This window comes from Aegilops tauschii, chromosome 4 (genome assembly GCF_002575655.3).
Source record: "Aegilops tauschii subsp. strangulata cultivar AL8/78 chromosome 4, Aet v6.0, whole genome shotgun sequence".
NCBI classification, from domain to species: domain Eukaryota; kingdom Viridiplantae; phylum Streptophyta; class Magnoliopsida; order Poales; family Poaceae; genus Aegilops; species Aegilops tauschii.
The window spans coordinates 297,465,974-297,483,954 of record NC_053038.3 but is presented as its reverse complement, the minus strand read 5'-3'; positions in this window follow the sequence as shown (position 1 = coordinate 297,483,954).

Below are 17,981 nucleotides of genomic sequence, written 5' to 3'. Positions count from 1 at the left end.
GAGTGGCGTAATGTTTAGCTTCAAGGGTGGAGTGTTGGTAGTGCGACACAAAGCAAGTAGGCAGATTGTATTCCATGTAAAAGATCGAAACCTATGTAAAAGCTGGAAATGACACTTTCTTTCTATACAATGCAGTGTTCGTTACCCACACATGATGGAAGAGATCACATAGAGAAATACTATTCAATCATGTCTACGGTTCCAGTATTTAGAAACAGGGTGGTCCGCCCTAGAAGAATATTGACAGCAAATATGACAAGGCAAGCATAGATGTAGTGAATCAATCATTTACTTGTGAGCTTACTAGGACAAGTATGCAGAATTGCAACTGCAGTAAGAGACCGTCCAAAATCTGAATGAAGAAGTTTGTCTAGCACTTATTGTTTGCAACTAATCGACGTGAATAATTGGATATTATATCGAATGAGTAAGAAAGACAAGTAAAATTGTCAACAAACCTGGCTTGAAGTAGTAATCTGGGTCAATGTCACTACGACCAACAATCCAAAATGGCTAGTTTCTGTTCTGAGGGCCGGAATTTTGAAAACCCTGTGAACTTTAGAGGTACTAAAGATTATCGAAATACATCTGAACCATTAAGTGTAGGTAGCACTGAGCACACAACAAACCCTAATGACAGTCCTGCCTATGAGTAATGAATCAATTAGAAAATGGGTGATGAGGAGTGGCTGCTGAGTGTTGAGGACGTATCTCAGGATAAATTGGGTTGGCTTGGTGGATGTTGCACGCCTGAGCCCTGAATGGAATGGGAAGGTAGGCACGGCGGCGCGCCCGGGCAGCGGTGACGCTGTTGGGCGAGCGGCTCCTGGCCTCCTGTTAGTCCGGCGTCTCCTCCTAGAGTCATGCCGTCCGGGGACGGCAAGTCGCAGGCGAGGCAGGCAGCTGGGGGCGAGTAGAGATCGGAAGCGCGCAGCAGAACAGAGGGGAATCGGGGCCTGGGACGACCCAAAATCCCAGGGTGGGCCGGCCCACCGTGGGCACCCTGTAGAGATACACACCCGAGCGGCGAACATGCATTTTTGAAACTAATTTAGGAACATTTAGCTGACCAATTAAACAAATCTGTTTTAATAATATCAGATTCGTATTTGAACAACTAAGCTTGTTTAGCTTCATGGGTGGAGCAGTATTATTATGACACGAAGCACGTATTCTGATCATATAGTGATCATAAAAGGGGGAAACGCTAAGCATATTTTTTTAGCAAAAGAGGGTTTCCCCTCCTATTTCTATTAAAGAAACCACCACGGCACCAACATGATCAATTAAACCCTAAGCATGATCAATTAAACCGTATTATGGTTGTGCCATGGCAGATTTGAAGCTGCAAACTGGAGAAATGATATTTAGCATCCATTGTTTGCTTCGAACTAAGAACTAAATTCTAAGAGCTGAAAAGAAAGTAGAGTAACCAAGTTAAGATCTATTTTCTGGTTGAGATCAAAAAGTTGAGGAGATATGAAGTACCACCTCTCTTGCGGCGCCGTGTAGGCATCGGGGGTGCGATGGCTGTCGGTGGCGTTGAAGCAGATCTGCGACGGTAGACGGGTGCATCGGGGGATAAGTCCCGTTGCAGTGGAAGAGAAGGTCATGTGAGCGGCCCCGGCAAAGAGGATGACGGCGCCGATGAAGCGAGAGGATGTGATGCAAGGCTATTGGTCCGTCGCCGTGGATGAGAAACGTCCATCTCTAGCAGTGGACGACGCGGTCTTGGTAGGCGCTCCGACATGGTGGAGGACGGTGGCGATGGATGTGGTGGAGGACGGCGGCGATGGATGGGGTGGCGGACGGAGGCTGGTGTGGGGATGGGGGTCTTCTAGCGCGGACGGTGTATGAATGGGAAAATGGAGGGAGAGGTACGGGGAACCATGTTTTTGGGACGCGCCTGTCTGAAATATGGGAAAGTTACGAACTTAGCCCCATTTAAAATGTGGATGTCTCGGCGGTTGGGGATAGGATGGTAATCTCGCATCTCGCCAATATTTGCCTAGAGCGATTTCGGGCGAGGAGAGGGTGGTTGGCGCCCACGGTGTATGAACGGGGCTGACAAGTAGGGCGGTTGTGTCACGTCTGAGTGAAGTTACAAACCTGCCCCTATTGAAAATATTTGCCTACATCGATTTCGGCCGAGTCGAGTTTGTTTTGCCGCCCACCGTGTATGCACTACTAGAAAAAGGCTTACTAGTGGCGCACCAGTTTTGCCTACTAATGGCGCACTACTGGTGCGCCACTAGCACCACGCCACTAGTATTTTTTACTAATGGCGCACCGCTGGTGCGCCATTAGTATCTGGTATTCTAATGGCGCACCAGGCAGTGCGCCATTAGTATAGGCCACGGTGCGCCATTAGTATGCCTCCCAGGGGGCCATATATACCCATGTGCTTTGCCATACTAATGGCGCACTGCGGTGTGATGCGCCATTAGTATCCTTCGGCATACTAATGGCGCACTGCTGGGTGATGCGCCATTAGTACCCTCTGGCATACTAATGGCGCACTGCGGTGTGATGCGCCATTAGTATCCTTTGGCATACTAATGGCGCACGTTGGCGTGATGAGCCATTAGTATGTATATTAGGGATTTTTTTTTTCTGATTTTTGCACAGATTACAAAATATATTATAGGACAGAATATAACCAGCACCACACAGCAACAGCAGATTCATCGAATACAATAGAAGATTAGTCTCCGAATACAATTCATCATATTAGTCTCCGAATTCAAAAGACCGAACAAAGATAGAACATTACAAGTCTCGAGACCGCGAGTAGCGAGTTTGTCTTCACATTACAAGCCGATATCGATCATCAAACTACCATCACATAGAAGAGAGCTGCGGTCATCACGATGAGCATCATCGCGATGAAACTGGTCTTCATCCGGTTCCTCCAACGGTCCCTCCTCTCTCCCGCTAGATAGCACGCGTATCTAGATTCCGCCTCCGCCCTAGTGGTGTACCCTTTGTAACTGTTACCGTTGAAACGGTGAACCTGTCTCCGACACTCCTCCCAGTCGTCGTAGACTCCGGGAACCTTACCCTTGTACACGACATACGACGGCATCTCTATGCACTAGCCAAACAACAAACAATACATAAGCAATATATAAGTATGCAACAAAAGGATCGGAAGAGAAAAGCAAGACATTAATAGCACGATTCATGGTCCTACTAACAAATAGCATCGATTACATCTAAGTTGAACGACTGTCCAAACCAAAGAGACATACAAGTTCATTAAAGTTTAATTACAACATGAGCTAATCAATGTTTCAGAACTACACATAGCATCACTACTTTCGACTCGACTCATGGGACCGGAGCGTGGATGAAGCCGCCGTGTGTCGTGATGGTCATGAAGTAGCGGGCGTTGTCAGCCTGCATTTGTAGCGTTGTGTCTATCTTGCTGTTGGACGGTTGAAATTTGAGGTAGAACTGCCCCGAGGTACGAAGGACATCTTGATGGATGATTTCTGCAAACTCCGACTGGATGCGACATCGGGACCTTCTCTCCAGCGTAGCTCAGCTCCCAGATCTCCTCGATCCTTCCTTAGTATCTGTCCTTGCCGTTACCGGTGTAGGATTCCATCGTTACCCCGGAGTTCTGATAACCATCGCTCTTCATGTCCTTGTCCTCGGTGTAGAATGTGTAGCCGTTGATATCGTATGCCTCATACGTCATCAGGTTATGCTCGGCGCACAGTGACAAGGCGAATATGAGTTGTTCTTCCGCGGAAGAATCCTCATGTAAAGGGTACGACAGAAGCTTCTGCTTGAACCAACGCGTGAAACATGAGTTGTGCTCTTTGATTATATCTCCGTCCGTCCTCTGTTGTCCTCGGTCATTGTACGTCTTCTCAATAAACGTTTTGTGCTCTACCACCCAAGGATCGACCACGTCTATGTGTTGTAGCGCGACTAGGTTTGCTCTTTCAAAGTCGGCGAGTCGACCATCGAAATCGACATGCATTTCGCGGCGACCCTCACGGTGACCCCATCCAGCGAGCCTGTCGAGGTGCTTGTTGACGGGCAGACCAACGGGGTTCTCGATGCCTAGATAATTCGTGCAGTAGGAGATGCACTCTTCAGTCAGAAAGCCCCTGGCTATGCTTCCCTCTGGACGTGACATGTTGCGAACGTACCCTTTGATGACACCATTCATCCTTTCGAACGGCATCATGCTGTGCAAGAACGTCGGCCCGAGTTGGATGATATCCTCCACGATATGGACTAGCAGATGCACCATAACGTCAAAGAATGCGGGAGGGAAGTACATCTCAAGCTCGCATAGTATCACCACGATCTCTTCCTGTAGCCTTCTGAGTTGCCTCACGCCAACCGACTTCCAAGAGATGACGTCGAAAAAGTTGCATAGGCCAAATAGCGTTTCACGGATGTGCGCGTCCATGATCCCATGGATTGCAACTGGAAGTATCTGCGTCATCAGCACGTGACAGTCGTGAGACTTCATCCCGCTGAACTTCTGCTTCACTGAGTCTAGGTATCTGCTTATCTTCCCCGCGTAACCGTAAGGAAGTTTTACTCCTATGAGGCAGGTGAAAAACTAATCGATCTCCTCCTGACTTAGAGTGAAGCACGCGGGAGGGAAGTCATTACCGGTCTTCTTGGCCTTTTTGCCTTTGCGACGACTTTCCGTGTCCTGCTTCGCCTCATCATCATCATCATCATCATCATTAGCGTGAAGCTCCTCCCTGAGGCCCATTGATTTCAAGTCTGCCCTTGCTTTCGGGCCATCTTTGGTCCTCTCTGGCATGTTGAGCAGGGTACCAAGCAGACTCTCGCACACGTTCTTCGTGATATGCATGACATCTAGGCTGTGAGGCACACGGTGGATCTTCCAGTATGGCAAGTCCCAGAAAACAGACCTCGTTTTCCATACCTTCAGCAGTGGCTCTGGCGCCTTTCGCTTCTTTCCCGGCTCTGGCGCCTTTTGCTTCTTTCCCAGCAGTGGGCAATCTTTCCAATTTTTCAACAGCTCGTCTATTTCCTCGCCGCTCCTCGTACGCGGGCGTCTTCAGGGTTCGGTTTCACCATCGAACAGATCCTTGCGTTTCCTCCACGGGTCATCGTCGCGAAGCCACCTTCGATGTCCCATGACCACGGTTTTCGAAGACCCGGGATCTCTATCTAGCTGGCGATACGTTGTGTCATCCATGCACCTGATGCATCCAGAAAATCCGTGGACCACCTGCCCCGCGAGATATCCGAAACTGAGATAGTCGTGCACCGTCGTCAGCAGTGCGGCTCTCATAGGGAAATATTCTTTCTCTGCGGCGTCCCACGTATTGGCTGGCATTTTCCACATCGTGTCTACCTCCTCTTTCAGCAGCCCCAGATACAGATTGATGTCGTTCCCTGGTTGTTTCGGCCCTTCAATTAGCATACTCATGTGAATGTACTTCCTCTTCATGCAAAACCAAGGGGAAGGTTGTACATGCACACAAACACAGGCCATGTGCTATGTGTGCTTCTCTGGCTGCCAAACGGATTGACTCCATCGGTGCTCGCGCCCAGCACGATGTTCCTTGGATCGTTCCCAAATTCTGGGTGTTCGAAGTTCAACGCTTGCCACTGGCTCCCATCCTTAGGGTGACTCAGCATCTTGTCTTTTTTATTTATCTCCGGATCATTTGCGTCATCTTCTCGCTTCTTCTCCTCCCTACCCGCGTGCCAATGCAGGAGCTTTGCTACCTTAGGGTCCGTGAAATACCGCTGCAGACGAGGAGTGATCGGAAAGTACCACACCACTTTTCGAGGAGCTTTCTTCCTCTTCTTGTATCGAGTGACGCCGCACACCGGACATATGGTAGACTCCGCGTGCTCGTCCCGATAAATGATGCAATTGTTCATGCACACATGGTATTTCACGTGCGGTAAATCCAGAGGACACACGATTTTCTTCGCCTCCTCGAAACTGGTCGGGCACTTGTTCCCCTTGGGAAGACGTTCGTGCCAGAATGACATGTTCTCGTCGAAGCATGCGTCGGTCATTTTGTGCTTTACCTTCATCTCCAGAGCCATGAGCGTTACTTTCAGGCGGGTATCCTCGGGCCTGCATCCTTCATACAATAGAGTAACCGCGTCTATCTCCAGTTGATCCAGCTTGGCTTTCTCTCGGGCGGCAGCTCTGGCGTTATCCGTCTGCTTGAGAAGCAGCTCTTGAATATGAGGGTCCTGCACCCATCCCATCGATGGTCCATCGTCGTCTGCTCCGCCGGCATCTTCATCTTCATGATCATGCCCTTCGTCTGCTCCCGCATCTTCCTCATCATCATGTCTGGCATCTTCTACATGATGAATGTGTACAGCATCACCGTCGTGATCATGTCCTGGAGATTCTTCCTCTTCTCGGCCGCCCAAGCCGCGGTGGTTGTCTTGCTGCCCATCCTCATTTCTTGCCCGACCCCCATGGACGACATCATAGTCATCTTCATCACCTTGCCACCAATAGCCATCCATGAAACCACGCAAGAGCAGGTGGTCCCACACCTGCCCGGAATCTGGGTCCGCAATAAGGCTCTTCAGCTTGCATCTTCGACACGGACATCTTATCTCCATCTCGTTCTATTCAAGCATCTCGGCCTTCGCGGAGCTCAAAAACCTATTCACGATGCCTTCGGTCATCGTGTGGACCATGGTCGCCTGCGGGGTAGAGCAAAACGATATTTTAGAACCAAGAAAAAAATTTGGCATGACTTTCCCTAAAAATAGGACCAAAAATAATGCATAGTGCCAAAATTCTCGCCGAAACGGAAATGAATCAACATTCCGGCAAAATATTGGCAACTATCGCATTTCAAATACCGGTACCTGCAAACACAAACATATATGCAACACCACAAACATACATAGATCTAGCTAGGACATAAAAAGTGCATGTGCACGTTGTTGGAGGGAGAACAACATAAAGATAGCTTCCCCCTTACTTACCTATCAAAAAAAGGGGGTTTAACCACGTAATTTGGATGAATTTATGGTGCAAATGAGGTGTTGAGGAGGAGGCAGCCGAGACAAGCTTGGAGGAGGAGGAGGAGAGAATGAAGTGGGGAAAGTGAGTGGGTAGGTGTGGTTGTCCAAAATATCTAGCTCGTCCCAGGTTACTAATGGCGCACCACCACCTAATACGCCATTAGTAACCCTGGTTACTAATGGCGCACCTGCTGGTGGTGCGCCATTAGTAGTTTTGCAAAAAAAGACACTAATGGCGCACCAGGGAGCAGTGCGCCATTACTAGCTTAAACTAGTAATGGCGCACTGCCCCAGGTGCGCCATTAGTAGTTTTGCAAAAAAGTAAAAAATAAAAAAATATTGTAGTGGCGCACTATGTGGCTGGTGCGCCATTACTAGTTAGAACTAGTAATGGCGCACTGTGCCCTGGTGCGCCATTAGTATGTCTGGAAAAATAAAAAAAATTGTTGCTAATGGCGCACCGTGTGGCTGGTGCGCCATTAGTGTATTTCACACTAATGGCGCACCAGCACATGGTGCACCACTGCTACATAGCAATGGCGCACCACATGTCTGGTGCGCCATTAGTGGCCATTCCATCTATAGCCCTTTTCCTAGTAGTGATGAATGGGGAATGGAGGGAGAAACAGAGGTCTTTCAGACGAGCTTGAATCAAATGAGTTTTGCCGCCCATGTTTGACGCCCACCGTGTCGGAATGGGCTTAGAGGCGGTCGTGTCACGTCTAATTGAATTTAACAACCTACCCCTATTTAGAGCAGTGGAAATCGGGCCGATGGATTGTCTGTGTAATGGGTAGACAGTAATTTCCATCTCCCAAACACTTGGCTTCGGGTAGCCGACGTGGGAGTGGACATTTTGCTGCTTCTTTCGAATTTTGGGACAATAAGCATCCACGTTTACCCTGGCAACTAAATTCGAATCCATTTTGTATTCCTATATGAATCTTTATAAATCATTCTATGTGTTTTTATATATCTTCAAAAGGACGACAAAGATGTATTCCACTGTCATATATGAATATGGTTTACAAATGCCGATACTCAAATTCAGAAACTAGAATCCAGTTTAAGGTGAATTCGAATATTTGGAACACTTCATGTCCAACTCAAATGTCACACGCAGCATAATGTGTACTCCCATTTAGATATGTACACAAGCGACGTATCAAGATTCAAATACCGAGTCAATCAACCAAGAATGTGCAGAACTAACAGACATATAAACACTTATAGATTATATGGATCAATAATATCAACTAACATACATAAGCCAGGCCGCTGTACTTTATTTTGGCTACAACACCATCCTTTTTTTAGCCAGCATCTTGGCCCTTTCCGATGCGTGCCACTTATGGTCCATCTATACTACTACTATTGCTGAATGCACATTCAGCCCAATTGGCATATTTGTAGGTCTGGCACAGCAATCCAAATGAAATGTCTCCGAGTCTTATCAATTAATACAGACTTGTGCTCAAATAAAATTACAAACCAAAAAACAAAAAAAAAACAATTATTACATGATCTCTAAAACAAATGGTTTGATTGATTACATGAACAGACAACAGAAAGGTTATTCAACTATGGAAAGAACATTTCACCTATGATTTACCAAGTAGGAATTTAATTTCCTTTTTTCCTTCAGGACCTTAACAATCTGGTCAGTCTCAGCTTGCTTCGTTTTGAAATCCACCAAATATTTAATGGTTGTCTTGAGTACTGCTTGTGATTGTGCTGTTTGCTTCCTCAACATGTCAACTTCATCTCTAAGTGCAGAAGCAGAATCTCTTTCTACCACTAGTTTAGCCTCTAGAGCATCAGCAGTTGGCAATTCATAATGCACGATTGCGCCGGTGCCACTGCTATGGGATGATGCAACGTCCATGGGAACCTCGCTCTTTGATCTTGGGCTAACCTGTTTTGCCATTAAAGTTCCGATTGGATTCAGAAAAGTTGAAGTTAGCAAAACATCTCAACTGGGAGTTATAACAGCAAACCAGTTAAACAAACAAGGAATTAAAGAGTTTCAATTGGATGCTGAAAAGTAGTTATTAACATCATTGTAACCCGCCGTTGCAGCAACAAAGCAGTTAAACAAACAAGTAGATATTTAAGTTAAGGCAAACAGGTAATTATTAACAGTAAATATCAAACACATAGATAGGCGCAGTCTACAATATGATTAACAGGTTGTGCCATTATGTAATCAGTAGCAAACTAAATTAAGCCAAGCAACGTAATTGAATAATTTTGCAATAAGTGGCTAACTAAAATTCCGAGAAGCAGGTAACTGAACTTACGCTAGTTCTTTGTACAGGCACACTGCAACTTCTTTTTCGCTTACAAGGTTGTACGAAGGAGTCCATGGCATCAATTTCTTGGATACACAGTCCCAATACTTCTTTCTTCCCACACTGCATGGGTAAGTCGAATGGTTAATCTGGTAAGATGGTGCGTCCTTGATATGTTATATGAGGACGTGTAGTCAGACTAGTTGTAGACAAACACATCACACTGGCTTTTACTGTATATTTCATGCGATTACTTTTGGCATATCCAGATCTAAGCAATCTACAATAGGATGAAAAGACTGGCATCCTTCACATTATTGGCGAACTCAGTTCATAGAAACAAGCAATTCAACCATTCTGTGGGTAAATCAAAAGCGCCACTGGAATATTTTTCACTATCCAATCATACACGCAAAAAGGGGCGACACCACCATAGGGGCTGGTATGGGCGGCTGCCTCAGGTGGCTGGAAAGTGTGCACCTAGTTTGAGTCGTGCAGGTGGCCCATACTAGTTTTGTTCGTCCCAACGCACGAGCAGGCAATGTAAAAAATGAAGAAAAATGTTTCAATTTGGATGGGCCAATAACATAAGGGATAATTAGATTTATGCCCCTAGTTGTGTCCCACTCGTCTGTTTTACCCCTAGTTTCCAAAAGTCACCAGTTCTATCCAAGTCACTTTGCTCCTCTTATGCTTTTGCCCTTTGACCGTTTGACCGCCAGTTTGAAAACTTCATAAATAATTCATACTAAATCAGAAAAATGCAAATAAGATACCATAATGTTCAGAAAAACATCACCTATATGTCAGTGTCATTTGCATTCATGAAGAAATTTTTGGCAAATGCACATATGAGTTTTAGCTCTTTTGATACCACCATGAATAGTAAAATAAAAAAAATTCAAAAAAAATCAAAAAAAATATGGTGGGAAAGAACGATAAATGTTCTAAGTGCTTGCCAAGTTTCATCAGGGAACGGCATTTGTGGAAGTCGTGGCAAAAAATTAATCTATTTTGGAGTGCTAATTGTTTTTTTGCTGGGGCACCCACGAATATCATTCCCTGATGAAACTTGGCAAGCACTTAAAACATTTGTCATTCTTTGCCACCAATTTTGTTTTTGAATTTTTTGATTTTTTTGATTTTACTATTCATGGTGGTAGCATAATAGCTAAAACTCATACGGGCACTTTCAAACACATTTTTCATGAATGCAAATGACACTGACATATAGGTGATGTTTTTCCGAACATTTTGGTATCTTATTTGCATTTTTCTGATTTAGTATGAATTATTTACGAAGTTTTCAAACTGACGGTCAAACGGTCAAAGGGCAAATGCATAAGAGGAGAGAAGTGACTTGGACAGAAGCGGTGACTTTTGGAAATTAGTGGTAAAACAGCCGAGTGGGACACAACTAGGGGCATAAATCTAATTATCCCATAACATAAGTGCAAGGCAGGCCGTATAGCAGGCTCGCGGCCCAAACGAGCGCCTCCCATATCGATCGACAGCAGGAAAAATCCCAATTCATTCGCTCCGGCCTCCAGTCTGGTTCGCTCCTAACCTAGCCGCCGCTGGACAGATCGACACAGCACTTCCTCGCTCCCTCGTTGGAGGGCGGTCGCCGGGCTTCAGGCGAACGAAAGGACAAGAAGATGAAGATCCAACCCTGGGTGTAGCCTGCGTGGGAGGCAGCGGCAGCAGCACGGGCATGGCATCGAGCTTGGGCAAACGGACAGTCGCAGCTTGCAAGAGTAGGATGCGCAACGAGTAGGTACATCACATCCCTGATTATATCTAATTCAACTCTTCAATTTCGGGCCAATAGTTAAACCTGACGGTGTTGTAAAACTGCTTGTATGTAGGGAATCTATGAGAAAATGAAACCAATATCTACTTATTTTATAACTCCCCCAATCAATACTGAACTGACCGAACCTGATGTATCTAATCAAGTTTCCAGTGCAAACATACAAGCTCATGTTGTTCTTGAGCCTGAAGTGTCTAATGAACAGACTGCTAATGAAGGATTTGGTGCAAACATTTTACATGCTCCTGGTGATGAACATATAGTGTCTAATGAGGGATCTAATGCAAGCATTTTGCAAGCTCATTGAAGGATTTAGTGTCTAATGATGATCTACTATGTTGAGAGAGACAGAGATTTGCAGGCATTGATGACAAGCAAATTATAGTGCATTTTTCATAGCTTGAGGAAACGTCGAGGCCATCTACCAGAAAGTCCCCGTATCATGACAACATAGCATAATTACTTTTATAATCTGTTGTTTGAAACTAATGGCATACTTGTGCAGGATAGATATATTGATATGCAGTTTGTGCACTGGTTATACGTGCAATTACACTTCGATATTTTCAGCCAGAGAACGAATAATTCAAGCAGGTACAGACCATGTTTGTAGTCCTTGTACACCATGTTGCATTTTGTGTTTTTTGGTGCTTGCACAATTTAGTGTTTATAATCTGAACTACTTTGGATCATTAGCTGGTTGTCAAAGTGCATGTAGCTTCACATTTCTCAAGTTATGTTGATTTCCGCAGTGCAAGTGCCTTCGTATTTTTTAAGTTAAATGTTCGCCCCTGGTAACTTGAATTCGTGGATCAGCCACTGCACACAAATCATACACGAATGCCAGTACGAATTAAATGAAATGCAGGGACTTACGCTAGCTCGTTGTACAGGCTCACTGCAGCTCTGTTTGCGCTTGGGATGTTCCATGTATAAGTCCATGTTACCACTTGCTTGGATGTGCAGGCCTTTTTCTCCTTGCATCCCCCTCTGCATTTTTGACACGGCGAATGGTTGATCAAATAAGAGGAATCGACCTTGATGTTGTACGGGAGGACAGATACTTACAAGGTTATACGGGTGTGCAGGATGTGTACCAGATCCCGTAGCGCCGTCATGCTTCGCTAAAAAATGGATTTTCTTGTTTCAGATGATATCTCCAGAAGAAATAAGAGTTAAAGTCAGAGTTGCATAGGCGTGTAAGCTAAGAGAGCAGTGAAAGGATATCCAAACATCGTCGGAACAGTGCACAAGGGAGTGATGTGTGGATACCTAGTTCGGGCCGGCGTTTGGGCATGCTCGCCTAGCTAGAGTGCGGGTCACTTCACAGCCGTTGAGGGTGATGCGCTGGCGTTGGCTGGCCGCGCACGGATGCAGATCTTGAGTGGCAGTGGAGCGCTACGATGCGGTAGATGAGACCGTTGGTGAAGCCCCAACGGCCTCGGGGGGCGGAGGTGCGACGATGTGCTCGGTGAAGTAGCCCCGGTGAGCTGGGAGACGGCGTCGGTGAAGTGCACCTGATGCGGTGGAACTCGGTGTCTGTGAGGCACGTCGGTTGCGGCGGCCGACGTTGTCGGTGGACCACCCGGTGCGGTGGATGAGAGCGTAGATGAGGTAGCTCCGGTGCGGTGGTGAAGCGCGACCGTCGTCTTCGTCGTAGTCGTCCTGCACAGAGGTGGGGAATGGTGGGGAAAGAGACGAGACGAGGGGCGATTCGAGGGTTGGCGGTGAATTAGGGATTTGAGCAATCTGGGCGCGGAAGGGGACGGTGGAGAAGAGGGATTTTGCAGGGCTGGAATTGGGGCCGCCAGATATTTCAATCTGAAACGTGGAAGCGTGAACTTATATTGTCGTCGTCCTTTTTTTGGGGGGAGGGGGGTGGGTGGCTGGGTGCTACGCGTCCGTCCAACACATGCGACCACCCCGACAGGACTATGCTTCGGTGCCTTAAGGCACCTGCCTTTGTGTCCATGACATGTGGGCCCAACAGGTGGCTGGCCCACATGTCAGTGACCCAAAGCCAGTTGCCTTTAAGGCACCGAAGCAGCGTCCGCCCTAACACGACCCTGGTCTGCCTGGTGCGCCTACATTTGAGAATGCAAACGAATCTTCTTTCATTTGCAAACGAATCTGTATGTATTACCATGCCCGTGTTTTCCTTGCAATAATTAGTCATTCAAAACGAGATACTCCATCCGTTCACTTTTGTAAGTCGTTTTAGACAACTTAAAATGAAGTGTTTTGCACATTGTCTGAAATGTCTTCAAGGTCTTATAAAAGTGAACAGAGGGAGTACTATAAATTAATTAATGAGGCGTTATTTGAAAATAAATCGAAACGGTACCCACGCTAACGTGGATTAGAGTGTGTGTCACATAATTAGTTATTTGAATTAGAGTGTGTGTCACATAGTTAGTTATTTGAATTAAGTGTGTGTCATGTAGCGATCTCCAATTCTAACGTGGATTTCGCATTTCACTGTATCCACGCTACTTTTTTAATACAAATTCATATGTATATGATGAACACCATGGTAGTGAGAAAACTTTTGGATGGATTCAAACATATGACCTACGAAATAGCACAACAAACTAAGTCAATGTCAACTTTTCGAAACTTAGTATGCACGAATTCAAAATAATTACCCATATGCCTGGTCCTCGGTTCAAATCTTACAATGTACACCGAATTGAAACATCGATATTAAGTCTCGTACTATGTACATTCAAATGTTGTTTTTAGCCCCCCCCCCCCCCCCCCCCGCACAAACGCTACATACTTCCTGTATCGGTCAATCTTCCTCTCCTAACCACCTTAGGAAGCTATCAGTTTCCAACACACGTTCATTCTTTCTCTCCATGTTTCGATCTCTAAGTCTCTCAACTACACAACCCCTTTTTCCACTCTGTTACCAAATGTATTTACCTCACACACCCGCCATTGCACCCCATGCCGAGCTCTCTCTATCCCCCCCTCTCCCTCTCACCCTCTCGCGCTAAATACATGCATTGCCTATCTAGCCCCCCAAACTCTCGTGCGCACGCACACACGTTGTATATCTAGGTCACTCCCTCGAGACTGTCTCACTCTTTCTTCCGCACGGCGGGCCACACTCGCTCAATCTCGCTCTCTTTATCTGAGTCTCGCTTAACCTTGTTTTCTTTCACACACAAATGATATATCTCCCTGTTCGGGCCTCGATCGACACACTCTATACTCTCTCACGCAGATTGTCTATCTAGTTCAGTCCATCCAAGCCGCGCCACTCTTTCGACCTCATGGTGGGCCACGCTCACTCAATCTCTCTCTCTCCGTATGTCTCGATTGACCTCGCTCTTTCTTGGACAAAAATGATATATCACCAGGTTTGAGCCCAATTCGACCTATTCACATTGTATACTCTCTCACGCACATCGTCTATCTAGGTCACTCTCTCCAAGACGTCTCACTCTTTCGATCGCACGGCGACCCTATGTGATCGGTTGACCTTGCTTCCTCCCACGCACAAAATATATCTACACGTCTGTGACTGGATCATCTCTCAAGCTCTATCTTACATCCCTCACCCTTGCCAAAAAGCTCAATCGGACAATATCTCTCCATAGCATATATATTTGTTCAATGAATGTCGGACCACACTCACTTATCTCACTATCTATATGTCTCTCCATTGACCTCGCTTTCTCACACCATATCTTCCATGCGTTGAAGCTACTACCTCTCCATCCCTCGCAAAGCCGGAGCTATTTACATTGCGAGGGGCACTCCAACCTTGGATTAATTTGTGTAGGCATTTATTCCGGTCGGTTTAGATTATATTTTCGTAGCATTCGCCCCACAACTACTCCAAACACCATTGCAACCCACGCAACTCCCCTAGTTGATTTCCCTCTGGCTCGGTCATCGCTCTCTCGCACGTCCTTTCTCGCCTTCAATGTCGCACCATGGTATTATTGAAAAAACTATGTTGTTCTCTTTAATTATTATAAATAAGCTACAAAACTACACACCGATAGTCCACTTGGAATGGAACAAATTTCGACCCACAAATTAAAGTGCTACAAACTACACACCGAGGGGCCCAGATGTCATGAAACAAATTTGGACCCATATACAAATTAAAAAATAAAGGACGAGGAACGAACATGCGATCGGGCCTTCAAGCCGCACGTCAATAGGGAACATACGTAGAATAGCAATGTTTGTTGTACCCCCTTTGTTCACATAATTTTTTTATATTACCACAGCCTAATTAATGGATAACATGTTATATTATTTTTAGTACTATTCGCCTTCACTTACTGGTGGGTTCCATGTGTGCTCTCTCTCTCCTCCCCTTCTGCGTTTAGACGCATGGGCAAACAGGAAGAATTCGCGGGCGATGTTGCCGTTGACCATATCTGGACGCGTTCACAAGTCACATCACCAGTCTCACGTACTAGCAGCACTAGTCAGTGTGTACGTGCAATGCACGTTAATTTTGAAGTATATTAAGTGCATGCGGATATTAACTACTAGGATATTATTTGCGTGTTGTCATGTGATTAGCACTATTTTTGGCATAAAATTAACTGCACGCTAAACGTGTTGAGCGCTTGACATTGAAGCAGTCTAGGTCATTGGATGACAAGGAATACATGTGGCTTGATGACGTTTTATATTTAATTTGATACGGCTCTAGCAGAACATTCAATCGATCAAACCATACATTTCGTTCAGTCTGACTCCGACTTTAAATTATACGACGATCGATATAAAATAAACGGAAATGATAAACGTTCGGATTTTAAGCATGGCAATCCGAACGTTTTTCATGGCAAATTTAGATTACGCGACGGTGGCGGGGGCGTTTCGCGGTGGGAAGCGGCTCCTCTGCCGTGCTCTGTGTGTCGTCGGGCCACTGTCCGACGGCGACGGCGGCGTCTTGCGCCGTTGTTGGCGTACTCCTGGACGTTGGCCTAGCTTCAAGGAAGGCCAAAATGTTCTGGACTTCGGAGCGAGTCAACTGGCGGGAGGAGGCGACTGGCGTTGGTGCAAGGAAGCGGTCGACGACGGCCATCCATGCCGCTGAGGGGGGCACTGGCACCCGCGCGGGGACAGGCGCTGTCAACGGTGCGGCGGAGACATTCGTGTGCACGGGCACCGGCACGGGCGTGCACGTCAGTGCACGCGCAGGCAGATGCGCTGGCAGGTGCACGGGTACCGGCACGGGCGTGCGTGTGAGTGCACGCGTAGGCGCATGCGCTGGCAGGTGCACGGGCGCGTGAAAGTCGGCGGGGACCTCGTGGAACCCCGTGGGATCAAGCTCGGCGACAATGTGCGACTCCCAGCCCATCAATGCCACGGGGATGGGCGCTGGCGCAGTCGGGGCGACGGGAGCTGGAACGGGAGCGGGGACAGGCGCGGCGTCTTCCCGCAAGGCCAGTTCAAGCTCGTCCCAAAGCGCCTTATGTTCTTGAGACTCCGGCTGGGTGTCTTCCTCAGGAAACTGGAACACTAAGGGTAGACCATCGTGATGCGTCATGGCGTAAGTTTAGGTCAGGCTAGTTGGAGGTAGACGACAGGAGAATCCGAGAGGAAGAGAGAGGATTGTAGCGATACTGGGTAGGGCGGGGTTGATTTTAAACTGCGGCGCCGACGACATTAAAAGTCGGAGCAGTTGGGACAACGGTGGGCGGCGGAGCCTAGTCAAAGGGCTCGCCTCCCGGTGAGCCTGCACAGCGGTCTGCTCGCACGCCTCCCGTCGACTCACACGCTTGCTCGGACGGCACCTGCCGATGAGAAGCGGGGACTTATGGCGGCATGTAAATGCCCACGGTTTCAATAGTGAAAGCGTTCGCCTTAACGTGACAGGTCTTTGTTCCAAAATACCTTGGCTCTTCATTTGTGCAACTTGTCATAAGCAGCTTGTCTCAAATTGAAGAAAAAACTTACGAAGTAATATTTGTGCCATATCACGTGACCATGATTAGTTTCAAGAATTTATGCTCACTTTTGGATTTTCTGAAATTTAAGATCCAGGATTCGAAACAATATCATAACCTGCATCATGCAATAAATTTTCAAGCCGTACATCTGTCCTGTTGTATTTCTTAAGAAAGGATTTGGTCAAACATTTTGCTTAGTTAGACTTCAGACAAGTTATATATGCAGAGTAAAAGGATAATCCCTCATACCAGTGCATTTGCCTGATATATTAACTGAAGTACTAGGCATGAACAAATGGGCTCAATTCTGTGCTCATCCTGGTGTAGTAGTAGTAGTACTAGGCAATGCAGTTGACGGGTGACCTGGACGAGCGGCGACCGAGGGAATTGAACCGTGCTCGGCACGGTAGGTAACATTGTCTAGTTACTAAAGCATCCCTCCGTTGTTCATCGGTAGTCATTATGGACCGGGGACATGAGGGGAATTTCCTAGGGCTAGAATTCTAGCCGCCAGATATTTCGACTTGAAACGCTGAGGGTCGACTGGTTGGGGTTGCCTAATGTGCGTACCACGCACGCCACCGAAGGACACGAGCCCGGTTTCTTTTAGGATCAACACGAGCCAAGGTTTGGCTGGTACGCCGTTGGGTCCTACCATTCGAGAATACGAAAGGAACCTTTTAACGAATCTATGTGTATTACAATACCCGTATTTTCCTTACAAATACTAATCTCAATGTGGTAATTGATCTATGACGAGTTGTTGAATTAGAGTGAGTTTGTGATATAGTGATCTCAACGTGGATTTCACATTTCATGGTATCCCTACTAAGTTTTCCAATGCAAATTCAAATTTAAAAGATGTACAATATGGAGGTGAGAAAACTTTGTATGTATCAAGCATATGACCACACACACACAGAGAGACACACACGCACG